The sequence below is a fragment of the Lampetra fluviatilis genome, chromosome 62, assembly GCF_964198595.1.
Source record: "Lampetra fluviatilis chromosome 62, kcLamFluv1.1, whole genome shotgun sequence".
NCBI lineage: Eukaryota > Metazoa > Chordata > Hyperoartia > Petromyzontiformes > Petromyzontidae > Lampetra > Lampetra fluviatilis.
The window spans coordinates 469,569-485,711 of record NC_136336.1 but is presented as its reverse complement, the minus strand read 5'-3'; the positions used below and the strand labels follow the sequence as shown (position 1 = coordinate 485,711).

At 49.6% G+C, this 16,143-nt stretch overlaps 1 protein-coding gene across 2 annotated transcripts in view; it reads left to right on the top strand.

The window, feature by feature from the left end:
• LOC144951349 (uncharacterized) overlaps positions 1 to 16,143 on the top strand; it is a 201,748-nt gene that overhangs the window by 147,512 nt on the left and 38,093 nt on the right. The window lies entirely within an intron of this gene.

Sequence of the window (16,143 nt, the reverse complement as noted above, 5' to 3'; positions counted from 1 at the left end):
AACTCAGCACTGGCAGGGTAGCATTAAAGCAGTGGCGACGCTCGCGTCTCGCAGCAAGAAGTGGGGGCCGAGGTACGATACCCGGCTGGAGTGGTCTCCCTGTGCGGTGTTTGTGTGTTCTCTCTCCCCATCCCCCAGTGTTCTCCGTGGGTTTCTTTCCGGATTCTCCGGTTTTCCTTTCACAGCTTAGCAAAAATAGCGCACCGTAAACATCCCAATGCTGAAAAATGTGCCTGCATATTCTTAGGTTTTTTTCGGTAAAGTCATGTAGGTAAAACATTAAAAAGTAAAATAAAAATCACGACGTTTCTGAGGCAACACAAGCTTCCGTCTTCAGGTGGTACCGTCACAGCCACGACAGCTGTATCAAGTAAATGAGAGATTTCAGGAGCAACCACTCCGTTTATATAATGGTTGGAGAAGGTGGTGGGGCAAGGGCCGCATACTTTTTATTAATATGGTAAGGTGAGGCTTAAGAGGGTGAGCCTTTGTTATGGAGAGGTACGGTTTGTGAATCAACCTGCGACAGGGAGTTGATTCACAAACCGTACCTCTCCATAACAAAGGCTCACCCTCTTAAGCCTCACCTTACCATATTAATAAAAAGTATGCGGCCCTTGCCCCACCACCTTCTCCAACCATTATATAAACGGAGTGGTAGCTCCTGCAATCTCTCATTTACTTGATACAGCTGTCGTGGCTGTGACGGTACCACCTGAAGACGGAAGCTTGTGTTGCCTCCGAAACGTCGTGATTTTTATTTTATTTTACTTTTTTAATGTTTTACCTACGTGACTTTACCGAAAAAACCTAAGAATATGAATCCTTGCAGTCACGAAAGCTTCAAATCTAGAAAGTGCCTGCAAGTTACCCAATTGGGCATTAAGCACAGCAGCAGCATCGCCCACCCCCCTGCTGTGAAAATTTGCCAAGACCTTCCTGACAAAGAGTCTTGAGACTCAGTGAGGTTTTTGTATGTCTGTATGTTTGTTGAACTTCTTTCACACCATGCGTAGACAACCGCGCCATTTGGATGTGCGAATGAATTAATGATACCACTATGCAACACAATTTTTGTTCCTGGGTAGTAGGTGTTATTGCGTAATTGTTTATGCCTAAAAAGTATATAAAATGGTTATTTTTCCCCACAAACTTTGCTTTTGTGACCAGGACAGTGATATTTTGAAATGTACCTATTTTAAACGAGGAAACGGGTGAATTTCTGTCTTTTCGTTCACATAAAGTCAGAAAAAACAACATATGAATCAAAATTAACATGTATTTATACTAAAGTAATACAAAAATGACTACAAACGATTTAGAAGTGAGTAGTTTTTCGATATTTACGATTATACTGTAAATCACTTTCACAAATTAGCCCTCAAATGTAGTCTTCCATCATGTTCTCGTTATGCTGTCCAGTATATCCTGGTGGAAGCGCTCACCTTGCTCCTCCGAGCATGCCCCCATGTTCTCCTTGAAGTTATCAAGATGAGCATCAAGGATATGGACTTTGAAGGACATCCTCCAGCTCATTGTACCGTAGTTCTTCACCAGTCTCAACCAGCTCCACATCCTTTTCGACCTTGTTATTGCCCAGGAAGCCACGAACCACTGCGACAAAGCTGTTCCAAGCCACTTTCTCCTTACTAGTGAGCTTCTTGGGGAATTCTTCCTTATCTCTGGTCCGACGAAGACACCGGCTGTGACCTTTGCCTCAGACAGCTCAGGGAAGAAGTCTTTAAGGTACTTGAAAGCTGCCGACTCCTTATCTACAGCTCTGACAAATTGTTTCATAAGGCCCAATTTGATGTGCAGTAGTGGCATCAGCACCTTCCGGGGGTCCACCAGGGGCTCCCACTTGACGTTTTTCCTCCCCACAAAGAACTCGATCCGCTGTGGCCATTCCCGCCTGTGGTAGTGCGCCTTGGTGTCCCTGATATCCTAAAGGCAAAAATAGCAGGGAAACTTGGTAAAACTGCCTTGGAGACCCATCAGAAATGCTACAATTTTGAAGTCTCCGATGACCTCCCAGCCGTACTCATCATACTTCAAGGCGTCCAGCAAGGTCTTGATGCTCTTGTAATCATCTTTAATGTGCACCGAGTGAGCCAGGGGAAGAGACGGGTACTTGTTACCATTATGGAGCAGCACGGCTTTGAGGCTCCTGGATGAGCTGTCAATGAAGAGACGCCACTCATTCTGGTTACAGGCGATTCCGTTGCCTCGAACAGACTGGTCACATTGTGGCAGAAGCAGAGCCCATCTTGGCGGGTGAAGAAGCTGGAAAAGTTTGGTGACGTTTCCTCTGATCTGCGACTTGCACACTTTTATCCAACAAGTTCCACTGCTTGAGCCTAGACGTCAAAAGCTCGGCATTGGACTTGGTGAGACCAAGATCTCTGATGAAGTGGTTGAGGTATTTTTGGTTGGGGTAATATGGGTTTCTCTCCTCAACTCCACTTCTGAAATTGTCATCTGGATCTACAACGTCTTCATCACTCTCTGACTTGCTGCTCTCTTCTAAAGACAGCTTCTCTCTCTCCGGAGGAGTGGGTACGGGGAGCTCATGGCAGTGTGGCGATGGATGAAGGAAGGTCGGGATACGTGATAGCAGGTGCATTCTTGCCAGTCCGACGTTTGGAAGGGTCCACCATGCAGAAGTAGCAGTTGCTTGAGTGGTCAGTGGGTTCCCGCCAAATTCTTCATGGCTCTCTTTTCCCCTCTGTACCATCCTGAAAAAAGAAAAAAAACCTTTTCAATAACATTTTTTAAAACAAATTTTATAACATAAAATACCGAGCAACGTTTGTCCGTCCATCTAACCTTCCAGAGTTGTTTTGCATTGCTCGCAGGTGAAAAAAGGTTCCCAGGGTTTGTTTTGATCCCAGGCAGGCATGCCGAAATATGCCTTGTAGTCCTCACACATCTTGGCAGATGCTTCCACAGAGTACTTTTTCGCTCTTGTCTTAATAAATTGGCCGCAGACATAGCAAAATGCATCTGCTGGATGCTTGCAGCCTGTTGATGCCATCTAAGAAAAATGCATATACAGTATGTATCCACTTAGGCAACTGGAACTAAACTGAACTGGTTGGCTTAAGGCCCCTGTATTTAAACTATTATTTATATTACCGGAAAGTTATAGAATGTTGTAGAAGTTACTCCAAGTTTACTCAGCACTGAATCTATTTGGAATGTTCTGGAAAATAGGTAAACTTCAAAATATCATGGTCCTGTTCACAAAATCAAAGTTTGTGGGTAATAATAGCTATTTTACACTATGGGAACCTCATTTGCCAGTAAAAATATGATAATTGGTTCTTTACCCTTCTATCTGGCATCAAAACTGACACCTTTTTTACAAGGAGTCATGTTTGCATAGACCGCAATACCTGCAGTCATAATACAAACAAAAGAAAATAACTCTGATAATGTGCACTGTCCTTAAAGTTGATTGATCCACACCCGAGACAGCTTTCCTTAGAGCCTAGTCTCATATGGGTTGGACCACATGACGCCAAAAGGCGCACAACTCAAAGACAATGCACCATCAGAGTATGAGAGCTCGGGGCAAGCATCTACACTATGGGAACCTCATTTGCCAGTAAAAATATGATAATTGGTTCTTTACCCTTCTATCTGGCAACAAAACTGACACCTTTTTTACAAGGAGTCATGTTTGCATAGACCGCAATACCTGCAGTCATAATACAAACAAAAGAACATAACTCTGATAATGTGCACTGTCCTTAAAGTTGATTGATCCACACCCGAGACAGCTTTCCTTAGAGCCTAGTCTCATATGGGTTGGACCAGATGACGCCAAAAGGCGCACAACTCAAAGACAATGCACCATCAGAGTATGAGAGCTCGGGGCAAGCATCTACACTATGGGAACCTCATTTGCCAGTAAAAATATGATAATTGGTTCTTTACCCTTCTATCTGGCAACAAAACTGACACCTTTTTTTTACAAGGAGTCATGTTTGCATAGACCGCAATACCTGCAGTCATAATACAAACAAAAGAACATAACTCTGATAATGTGCACTGTCCTTAAAGTTGTCTCGGGTGTGGATCAATCAACTTTAAGGACAGTGCACATTATCAGAGTTATGTTCTTTTGTTTGTATTATGACTGCAGGTATTGCGGTCTATGCAAACATGACTCCTTGTAAAAAAGGTGTCAGTTTTGTTGCCAGATAGAAGGGTAAAGAACCAATTATCAATAGCTATTTTCTGTACTTTTGAGACATAAGCAATTAGGAAATATCATTTACTACCCAGGAACAAAAAAAAGTTGTGACAGTGTACTCATCCTGTTATCCACGTGTGTTTCGATCCGTAATGGCGATGCTGACAAAGGTGAACACAACGATGGTGATCGTGCCGTTGCCGTTGTTGCTATTTGCGGTGTTAACGTTGCCGGAGTTGCTTTTGGCGGTGTTACCGTTGCCGTGTTGCTATTGGCGGTGTTACCGTTGCCGGAGTTGCCGTGGCCAGTGTTGCTTTTACCGGTGTTGACGTGGCTGATGATAAGATTCGCCAACCTATCAACCCGCGTCGTGGAAGCGGTGTCATCACTCCCTATTGCCTGACCATATGGCTCAGGCATGTGGTAAGGCCACCTTTCTTCACCAAGGTCAGCCAATTTATTAATTCGTGCAAATGCATTCATTTCCTTCTGATACGTGTTGGAGCAAGAAAAAACAGCTAAAAAAACAATACAAATTGTATCGCAATTAAATCATCAAAATGCGGAACGTTTTGTCCCCATGGCAGACCTTTGAAGGCATTATGAATCAATCACAGGGGCGCGAGTGAATAATTACCCCTCGTATATTTTCTGTTAGATCAGTAGCCGTGCCCGCCGCACGAGTCCTCTCTGCGGCGGCGCCGTGCCGTGTTTGTTTAATGAGAGCTGGGGCCTGCTTCCTATGCAGGACGCGTCACTTTTGGGTTGACCCTCTGCTCGCTGCGTATTTACTACTAGGTTTTCATTTGCCATCTGTACGCGGCTAGCGTACGTGCGCACACGTGTGGGGAGCGTGTGTGGAGAACGGTGGCGCACCGGTTAGCGCGCTGCACTACGAACCACAGCGACCCAAGTTCGATTCCCGCTCACGGCCCAATAACACCGGTGATCATTATCTATGCCAGTTCTGGGCCTCCCATAGGTTGACTCGGCCTCAAATGAGTACCTGGTGCGATGCGGAAAAAAAACATCGCCACTGGGGAAACAAAAACGGCTGGGCGTTGTGCTGGCCACCCACCCTGTAGTGCGCTGTACCGGCCTTCATTGGTGCTCGCTAACAGCACTTCCCCCTACAATCTGTAAAGGCTTTTTTTTTGTATGGGGATCTTTCTCTTTGTGTGTGCGTGTGAGTGTGCATGTCAGTGTTTGTGTGTTAGTGTGCGTGTGAGCGTGTGTGTGCGTGCGTGCGTGTGTGGGCGTATGTGTGTGTGCATGCGTTTGCGCCTGTGTGAGTGTGTGAAATTTGTGGGGAGCGGTAGTGTAGCGGTTAGCTCTCTGCGCTATGAACCTGGCAATCCGGGTTCGATTCCCGCTCACGGCCAACACAAGTGACGATTATCTGAACCGGTCCTGGGCCTCCCCTAGGTAGACTCAGCCTCAAATTAGTACCTGTTGCAGTGTGTAAACATGGCCACTGGGGAGACAAAGGCGGTTGGTCGTGGTGCTGGCCAGTACAGAAGGCGATCTAGAGTCTGAGACAAGGAAAAGCGCCGGGCAGAGATGATCTCCCAAGAGAAATGCTGAGGGAGGGTAGCGTTTGTGTGCAGACTGCCCTATATGATACCATATAAACAGTCTGGACCACTGGATGGGTTCCGCAGGATTGGAAGGATGCCCTGGTGGTCCTCATCTTTAAGAAGGGCGATTGAACAGACTGTAACAACTACAGGGGCATCTCCCTCCTCAATGTGCTGGGAAAGGTCCTGGCAAGGATTTTTCAACATCGCCTTGCTAGGCACGCTGAGGAGAGACTTGTGGAGCCCCAATGTGGTTTCAGGAGAGGGCGATCCTGCACAGATGCCATATTTTCTGTTCGTCTGCTACAACAGAGTTTTTTCAGTTTTCAGTTTCATTTATTTGGTATAGCCCTGAGAGCCATTCGGCTCTTAAATCGGGTGCAACCGCGACAAACAAAAAACTAAAACATGAAACAAAAACATGAACAAGAAAACATCTTAAAGTGACTATGTGACTATGTGCAAACAGAAAACCCAGGAAAAGAAGCAAAATATTCCACAAAAAGCACCGTACACCAACGCTGTGTGCAAAAATCCCAGTGGGATGCAAGTCAAACAACAGCAACCACAAGACAACTTAGATTAAGGCCATCAGTCTAACTCCGTACTACAACAAACAAACATGGCCAAACCAAAAAACTTTTCGAAATCACCAAAATATAGCCATAAAATCAATGTAACAGTGATCATAGGAACTGTGACCGAATTTCCACAATAAACGACATAAACAACATGTACCACCAAACACTGCAGCCATAGCTGGCTGCATGAGTCACTCCACAACAGCAGGAGCATCAGTCGGAGTATCAAAATGTTTCAATGCATCTTTAAAATCAGCACACTAAATCAAAACACAGATCATACTTTGCAGCGGTCATCCGGAGTGAAACATTTTATTTTAATTTAGGCCACTGAATAGCAGTGGCAGCTAGGGGTGTACAACTCCTCTAGAGCAGTTTTGAGTGAAGATCTCATAGGTAGTGATTCAAGTTGCAGTTTATTGGCAATAGCATTCCAGATCCTGGGGGCATCAATAGCAAAGGCCATTCCTCCAGTATTTGTACGGCAATAGGGAATGTGAAGCTGGTAAATGAGCAAACACATTAGGTCAAATTTGTTCTTTGAAACAGAGAGGAGATGCAGCAGGTAATCTGCGGATTTTTTTGTAAGTACATCGTGAGTAAATAAGATATGGTGCACAAGCCGTCGACCATTCAAAGATGTTAAGTTTGACCCAATGTAGAGATCACAGTGGTGAGTCCTATATGGGCAGTTCAATGCAAATCTTAAGGACGAGTGATAAATTGAGTCAAGCTTCTTCAGTACAGTACTTGGGGCTGATTTATACACGATGTCACAGTAATCAAGTAGAGGCAGTATGGTAGCTTTTATAAATTCCAAAGGGAACATAGGGGGGGGGGAAGCAGTGTGTCAATACAGAAAACCAATTTTTTTTGTCTTTTACCAATATAATCAGTGTGGTCTTCAAAATTCAGTTTTGAATCCAGGATGACTCCAAGATGCTTATAGATCTTGACTTGCTCTATTTGATAATTATTTAAGGAATGTAATTGGGGAAAAATAACTTCCTGCTTTAGTCCTGGTGAGAAGCATAGCACCTTGGTTTTGGAGGTATTCAGGACTAGTTGAAGAGCAACTAGCTGATGTTGTATTTTGTTGAAATCACCCTGAAGCTTAGCAATCACGTCATCCGGAGAGCGGCCAGCAGTAATTAGTATCGTGTCATCTGCAATAAGATTTACCCTGGAATTATCCAGGTCAGTGTCCAAGTCATTGATATAAAGAGAGAACAAGAAGGGGGCCGAGGATGGAACCCTGTGGAACCCCTTTTGTTATCTTAACACTGTTTGACCTCCAACCATCTGTGAATCCAGTTTGGGTGCGAAAAAAAATGTAATTTTTTTTACCGTTTTACTGTGTTTTTGGAACAACCGAGGCAACCTAGTTTACTAAGCAGGGTGTTGTGGTCTACTGTATCAAAAGCTTTAGACAAGTCAAGAAAAAGACAGGCGCAGTACTGCTTATTATCAAGGCGACTGTAAATGTGATTCAGAGAGTCTAATGCAGCAGATGTGGTGCTGTATTTTTTTCGGAACCCAGATTGTTTTAGATGTAATAGATTGTTGGCGGACAGGAACTGCTAATTTGGTAGTTCAATCATTTTTCAAAAAATTTCATCAACGGGGACAAAATTTATATAGGTCGGTAGTTATTTGGATCATCTTTAGGGCCCCCTTTGTGAAGTGGACGAACATAGGAATGTTTCCATTCTAGAGGAACTGATGCTTCTTTGATGGACAGGTTGAAAATATGGGCTATAAAGTTTGTATATTAAGTGAGCAACAGTTATTAGAGCAAAGACGGGAATACTATCTGCTCCGGTAGAGGAGGACCCTTTGAGGTAGGACAGTTGTTCAGAACATTACTTTCGTGGATTGGCTGGAAACTAAATTCGTTTAATGTTTGGACAGGGGTGTAGGAATTTGCATGAGCAGGGGTGACTCCCAATACATTATCAAAAAGATTACCAGCTTCAGAAAAATGAAGGTTAAAATTGTCAACTATTTTTTGGGGATCTGAAAAATATTCCCCATTTCGGTTAAGCTCAACGGGCAGATTATCTGTTTTCGATACATTTGATTGTTTTCCAAAAAATCCTGGCATTTCCATGTGATTCCAAGAGAGTGGAGGAAAAGTATGCATTTTTTGCACGCCGTATTTTTTTGATGCTTCTATTCCTTAAAATCCTGTATTCTAGCCAGTCATTGACCAAAATACTTTTCTGAGCACATGCCCAAGCCTTGTCCCTAGTTTTCATGAGCTTAGTAATCCAAGGATCAAACCATGCTGGCCGGTTGCCTTTAGTTTTAAATCTAACTAACGGAGCATGTTTGTTAAGAATTTGGAGAAACGTGTACCTGAAGGTCTCCCAAGCCATAGTCAGGTTGGGGATATCACAGACATGGGGATATCACAGACCTTGTCAATATCCGAGTGAAGCACATCATTAATAAATGCCTGAGTGCTGAAGTGTCTCATGGAGTGCTTCTCAACCAATTTAAGGGGGGCTTTGGGTCTGGCTGATGATCTCACCCCAAAAATGAAGGAGTGATCATTAAGGTTATTACCCAGAACACCAGTCAGTGCGAAATTGTGAGGGGCATTTGTCAATAGGACGTCAACCAGAGATGACTGTCCCGGATTTTTTAGATTGGGTCTTGTGGGGACATTTATTAATTGCAACAGGTTAAATTAATCTGCAAAATTTGTGGCCATGGCCGGCCGGGTTTAGCCAATTCCAATTTAGATCACCCACTAAAACTATTTCACCTTTAGGGAGGCCCCCAAGAAGCTCTCTCAGTGCAGATTCAGCTTCAACATCCTTCCCACTAGAAGGTCTATAGCAGAAAACTACCAATATCTGTTGATTATTTGGGAGAGTTATTCTGAGAGCCAGACCTTCAAAGCAACATTTTTTTAACAAGGAGTGAGCTGGTGAACATGCAATAGTATTACGAACATAGATGGCAATTCCACCTCCTTTAGATCCTCGGTCAAGCCGTAAAAGGTTGTAGTTGTCAATCGTAATCTGCAAGTCATTAACGGCAGGAGTGAGAAATGTTTCTGGTAGGCAAAATGTCCGGGTAATAATTTGCCACTTCTAGTTTTAGTTGACTTAATTTAATCACAAGCCTTCTGATGTTGACATGTAGAACACCAACACCTTTTCTGGCAGAAAAATCTACAGAATTATACGAGTTATTTACATTTGGGCCAGGATGAAGCTCAATACCACCCAGAAATAAGAAAAGTAGAATTCATAGTTTACACAGGTATTTTCTGTGAAAGGATGAAGAGCGGCGAACCTTGGACGAATAGCAGCAGCTCGCAGATGGTGTTATTTTTAAGAGCAGAATTAAGTGTGGAAGGAGTGCTGGTGAAGTAATGGGACAAAGATAGGGTTTAAAAGGATACAATGATGGAGTGTAGAAGTGTCTATAAGCTGTTTCATTAGCCATATCTAGTGTGGCACTAGATATGGCCGGGAGGGACAGCAGTAGGATACACAGCAGGAGAATTGCCATCTTTAAAATATCCGGGGTACACACAGTTTAACACACAAGCGGAAAAGAAAAAAATATATACTTGTAGGCCGAGCGCGAGAAAACGTCTTGCCGCACTCGTCACACATGCATGGCTTCTTGCCCGTGTGCTAGGGTTGAACAGCCCCCCCCCCTCCAGACAGCGACAGCAGATTATTGGCTGCTGTGGGCTCGGCTGTACCGCTTGCACCGCCTCCTTTCCTCGCCGCAGGATGGTGCTCGAGCTCGCCCTCCTTGAGCTCAGCCCACTGCTGGAATGTCGTTGCTTGGCCTCTCGTGTCTCTGCTGCCCGACCAGACGGCCCCACTGAAGCCCACACAGGGGACTCTTCATTCACGACCCTTGGCCGTCTTGTCGGTCTTGTCGATGTCTGGGAAGTTGTCCAGGATGGAGCGCGAGTTGTCCTTGAGCCGCTTATTATACGACTGCAGCAGCACCTCCTTGCTCTGGGGCAGCGCCCGCGACATCTCGGGGCAGCAGCAGTGGAGAGAGCGCAGCTCTCTCTCAGGGCAGCAGTGGACGGAGCACAGCTCTCCCTCGGGGCAGCAGTGGACGGAGCACAACTTTGCCTCAGGGCAGCAGTGGAGAGAGTGCATCTGGCTCCCTCACGACAGCAGTGGAGATAGCGCGGCTCTCCCTCAAGCCAGCAGTGGAGAGCACGGGGTTCCCTCAGGGCAGCAGTGGACGGAGCACGGCTCTGCCTCAGGCCAGCAGTGGAGAGAGCGCGCCTCTCCCTCAGAGCAGCAGTGGAGAGAGCGCGGCTCTGCCTCAGGGTAGCAGTGGAGAGAGCACGGCTCTCCCTCAGGGCAGCAGTGGAGAAAGCGCGGCTCTCCCTCAGGGCAGCAGTGGACAGAGCATGGCTCTCCCTCAGGGCAGCAGTGGAGAGAGCGTGACTCTCTCTCAGGGCAGCAGTGGAGAGAGCGTGCCTCTCCCTCAAGGCAGCAGTGGAGAGAGCGTGGCTCTCTCTCGGGGCAGCATTGGAGAGAGCGTGGCTCTCCCTCAGGGCAGCAGTGGACAGAGCGTGGCTCTCTCTCAGGGCAACAGTGGAGAGAGCGTGGCTCTCCCTCAGAGCAGCAGTGGAGAGAGCACGGCTCTCCCTCAGGTTAGCAGTGGAGAGCGCGTGGCTCTCTCTCTGGGCAGCAGTGGAGAGAGCGCGGCTCTGCCTCAGAGCAGCAGTGGACGGAGCACGGCTCTCCCTCACACGTCTTACACTCACACGGCTCACTCTCACACACTTCTCACTCTCACACGGCTCACTCTCACACACTTCTCACTCTCACACGTCTTACACTCACACGGCTCACTCTCACACACTTCTCACTCTCACACGGCTCACTCTCACACACTTCTCACTCTCACACGTCTTACACTCACACGGCTCACTCTCACACACTTCTCACTCTCACACGGCTCACTCACACTCACTCACACTCACTCACAGCTCACTCACACTCACTCACACACACTCAAACACAACTCACACTCACTCATTCTCACACACAGTTTATACTCACGCAGAACCACTCACAAGCTGTCAGACACGCCGCCGCCATCTTCTTCTATTCATTATAAACTGATCACCCACAGCGTTGTAACAATGATCAGCCACGACCAAATAATTCGTTCTGTCGTGTTTCGCTGTGGGTGATCATGATATTGTTTTCTCCGATACCAAGGTACTCTGCCAGCCATCTGGATACCACCAAAGATTTGTCCATGAGGCCATACAGATATACAAACATAGACATAACTTCAACCGAGAAGATGGATTCAAATTTCATTGGAAAGATATGATTAACCATGTTAAACCTCAACCGCTACTCTCCCCCGCTCTGCGTCCCCCCTCCCCCATCCGTGGCTCCGTCGTGTCGTACCACCTTCACCTTCCTGGCTCCACCCACACCCCCCATCCTGCGCCCGTCCTCCTTGGCTCCTCCCCCTCCTCTTACCCTATATAACAATGTCTCATCACAAATAACTCTCGCTACAGTTATTTTGCTGTGCCCTTTTTTACACCTGATGAAGGAAGCTTGTGTTGCCTCCGAAACGTGATTTAATTTAGTTGTTTTCATTTATTTTATTTATTGATTGTTTTACCTACGTGACTTTACCGAACAAACCAAAGAGTATAAAGGTGTCGTTAAACCCACCATCACCCGACACAACCCAATTAGTAAGGTTTGTCACGTAAACAAAACATGGCAATTAGTTACTAGTTCAGGACTAACCGGTGTGTTAGCGAGTAAACCCACAACATTTACAATTCGAGTACCATGACATTTCGCCAGTAATTACAGCCGCATCAGGTGACAGCCACAAATGTGGCGAAATTCCCCTTTTTTGTGTTATTTATGCAATCTAACCCAAAAACACCTCCATTGTGGATAATATTGGTCGCGAAAACCTCCGACGTGTTCAATTGAAGGTCCCGTAGATTGCTCGCCCCTGACTGCAACAACCTGGCAGCACTCTCCTGAAAAAGGGTTTGAGACTTGGTGTATTATTATTGTTATCCGTCACTGCCCTCGTGCTTTTCGTCAAAATTTGGCTTTTGTTCGACAACGGAGGTGACACTCACAAATGTACATTTGAGTCAGAATGAGAATAAGTCTGTTTCCCACTTAGCTATGAAGCTCATTTTACAAGGGCGAGTCGGACGACAGCAAACATCAGCAGCAGCAGCAAAGCGTTCTGTGGGGGTCGCTAGCCCCCAAGATCCCTCCCTCGATAATGCTAACGGCCGGGCTAGCATCATCAATCGCCCCCCCGCTGCTAGGTTCCTCACCCGTGGCGTGGGAACCATCGCCCGAGGATTCCCCTCCCCCGCGGGTCCGCGTAGCCGGCATGGCTAATTACCGAGTAGTATTCTGCCCCTCCCTACTACGATACCTCCCTGTCCTAATCGCGCGCCTGCAACCCACACGGAGCGAACGTACGCACGCCCACACACACACACGCCGCTCCGCGCACTCCAACTCAACTCGCGTTATGATCGCGCACCTGTATCGCACACGGGGTGGTCGCACGCACACACACGCAGCTCCCCACGCGACACACTGCTCAACAAGATCACGCGAGACCACGCTTCGCTATTAATGATTTATTATATGCTACCTGCGAATTGATGTTGAATCAGTGAGTCGACGAGGCTGGCCTATTCCACCCAAACCTGTACCTATTCCCTATTTATCGGCTTACGCTACCCTACTTCACCTCCCCACTCACTGTTTGGTGCCCGCGGTGGTTCGCTGCTCCCGGTGCTAACAGCGCACCTCGACACGTCGCACGGACGTCCGGGTCGCTGGCTGGAGCTGCTGCGGGTCCGCTGGCCTGGAGAGAACCGTCCGATTTCCCCTTTGCGCTTCCCATTTATCCTGATTCCCGGACCCCTACCCCCTTCCCACGCACCGTGCGCCTTCGCTATGCTAATTAATCCTTTGTCCGCGCGGCGTGAACCCCAAACAATGGCTCGCACCCCCCTCGCCCGGGCCAGGCAGCTCCGCGGTGCCTTTGTTCCGCTAATCAATGAGCGACCTGCACGGCGCAAATTCCAATCAATCCTTTTCTCACGCAGGCCCCCATCATCGAGGTTCATGCGGCGGTGTCCATCACAAAGGCCCGTCATGGGAAGCTGTGCATGGCTCCTCGCGCGCCTCCCCTCTCCCAATTATTTATACTAATAGCCTTATCCTTTAACTCCCCTAACAATGGTGCCTGCGCGCTCAAGCGTAATTATCCCAACCCTCCATGACTATGCGCAACAGCTCCTGCGGTCCCGCTATTCGTGCTGTCCCGTCCCTCCCCTGCTTGCCCCGTCGACCCGTGGGGGTGTGTGTGGGGGGAAAATGCACCTCAACCGCGGTGGCCGAATGCCCCATGCCGCGACCACACCATATTACGGCTGGTCGCAGCGCCGCGGCGCAACGTAGCACGGGGGAGGTCGTCCAATTCCCTGATCGCCGGAAACCGTGAGAGTTAACCCCGATAAGGGTTTCTCGGATAAAAACCGGTCGGCCAGGTGACCTCCCCTCGGAGCTCTATAGGGGGGGGGGAATGCGTGCGGGTGTGTTCGTGTGAGGTGAGGTGAGGGGGACGCGGGGTTGGCTCCGTTGCTTGGTGGTGGCGAAGTCGGGGGTTTGGGCGCCTGCCGAACGGCTTCGTGGCAGCGGCATCACATAGCCCCCCGAGGTGCCAGTCCCCGTCCCGGGTTGACTGGAGCACCTCGCTTGGGCCGCGCCCACGAGGAAACGTTGCGGGGTCCGGGGGATCCGTCCGGACCTGGTGGCTGGCCTCGGGGCGGGTGGTTCCGTCCTCTGTAGCTCCTGCGGCGGTCTCCTCCTCCACTCCAGCGGCTCTCCCCGTCCTCCGGCACCTGTGGGCTGGGGCACAAACTCAGCAGCGGAAGGGTTTAGTGGCCGTCGTCCGCGTCTTCTCCGGACTGGATCGGGGCGTCTCGGGGGCCCGGCAGGGCCCATGTAGTGTGCGAGGCCCCCCAACACGAGGGGTGCGGGTACTCCGGGATTTCGGGGCCTTCGGGTGACGGGGTCCTCTCTCGCCGGGGCCGCTTTCCACGGTTTTAAGCGGCGGACGTTGACCACCGTCTCTCGATCCCTCTCCCCGCCATAGATTAGTACCGTCCAGGGGGATATCTGCCGCACCACGGTCCAGGGTCCCCGCCAGTAGGTCGTCAGTTTCCCCACCTGCCCGGCCCCGACGCGAGGGGTGTGTAGCCACACCTTAGCACCTGTCAGGAATAAGGGGGGTTCCATGCGGGGTCGGGTGCCCTGTTCCTGCCGCCGATGCGCGGCTTCCCCTTGCGGGTATGCTCGGCCTCGGGCTTCTCGCAGGGTCTCCAACAGGTGTTCCACGGGGCGGCTTCCCTCCTCCGGCTGGGGGGAAGGGACGCCGAATAGCAGATCTGCGGGTAAACGAGACTCACGGCCGAACATCATTAAAAACGGGGTTTGTCCCGTCGACGTGTGTACGGTGGTGGCGTAGGCGAAAAGGGCGTAGGGGAGGTGTTCGTCCCAATCCCGTTGATTTGCGGCCGCCATACGTTTGAGTTTCCCCGCTAGGGTCTGATTCATGCGCTCCACCATACCGTTCGCTTGGGGGTGGTACGCTGTGGTTCGGTCCTTCTGGATTCCGAACTCTCGGCACAGTGCCTGGAACAACTCGGCCTCGAACTCGCTACCCTGGTCGGTGAGGACTCGTTCTGGGATCCCGTGCTTAAGTACGTAGTGTTCCACGAATGCCCGGGCCACCACCAAGGCCGTTTTATCAGGGATGGCCACTGCCACGGGGTAGCGGGTGAAATACTCTACTGCGACAAGGATATATCGGTTGCCTCGATGGGATCGCGGGAATGGCCCCTGTAGGTCAATCACGACCAGCTGATTCGTGCGGCTGACGCGGAACGGCCTTAGGGGTACCTGGTATCGTGCCGGTTTCGGCCCGCACTGCTGACAGGCGCGGCAGCCCTGTACCCAGGCCGCCACGTCTTGTGCCAATTTGGGCCAGAGATACTGGCGACGCAGGGTCTCTCGAGTGCGTCGTTCCCCATCGTGGCCCCCGAGTGGGTGGTCATGCACCAGCCGAAGCAGCTGGGGTCGCACCTGGGCAGGAACACAGATGCACCCCGGCTGGCCGGCCTCGGTTAACTCCCGTACCACTCCGTTCTGCACACACAACCGGGCATACAAACCGCTCCAGGGTCCTGGTAGGGCGCTCTTTTCCTCCCGCAGTGCCGCCTCCACTGCCGCCAGATCGGGATCTCGCTGCTGGGTCTGTCTCAGCTGCTCGTCGTTCAGGCCCGGGAAGGCGCAGCCGACGTCCTCCTGGATCCGTCCGATCGGGTCCCGAGCCGCGGGTCCCGCGCTTGCCGTGCGGTCGACGGGATCCTTGGTGCCACCTGCGAGGGTCTCTGTGGCGCACACTGCACTCTCTCTCGCTGGGGGGGGGTCAGTGGCCGCGGCCGCTCGGGGGTCCGTTGCCTGCCGGCAGCGTCCCCCCGTGAAGCACGGGCAGGCCTCCTCCACCCTTGTCTCGGCGTCCACCGTGGGTCGCCTCGACAAGGCGTCCGCGTTTGCATGCGTCCGGCCAGCCCGATACTCGATTTGCAGGTTGTACTCCTGCAACTGCGCCAACCACCGGGCCATCTGCCCCCGCGGCTCCTTGAATGTAAGAAGGAACTGCAGAGCATAATGGTCAGTGCGTACGCGACATTTCCTGCCGTACAAATACG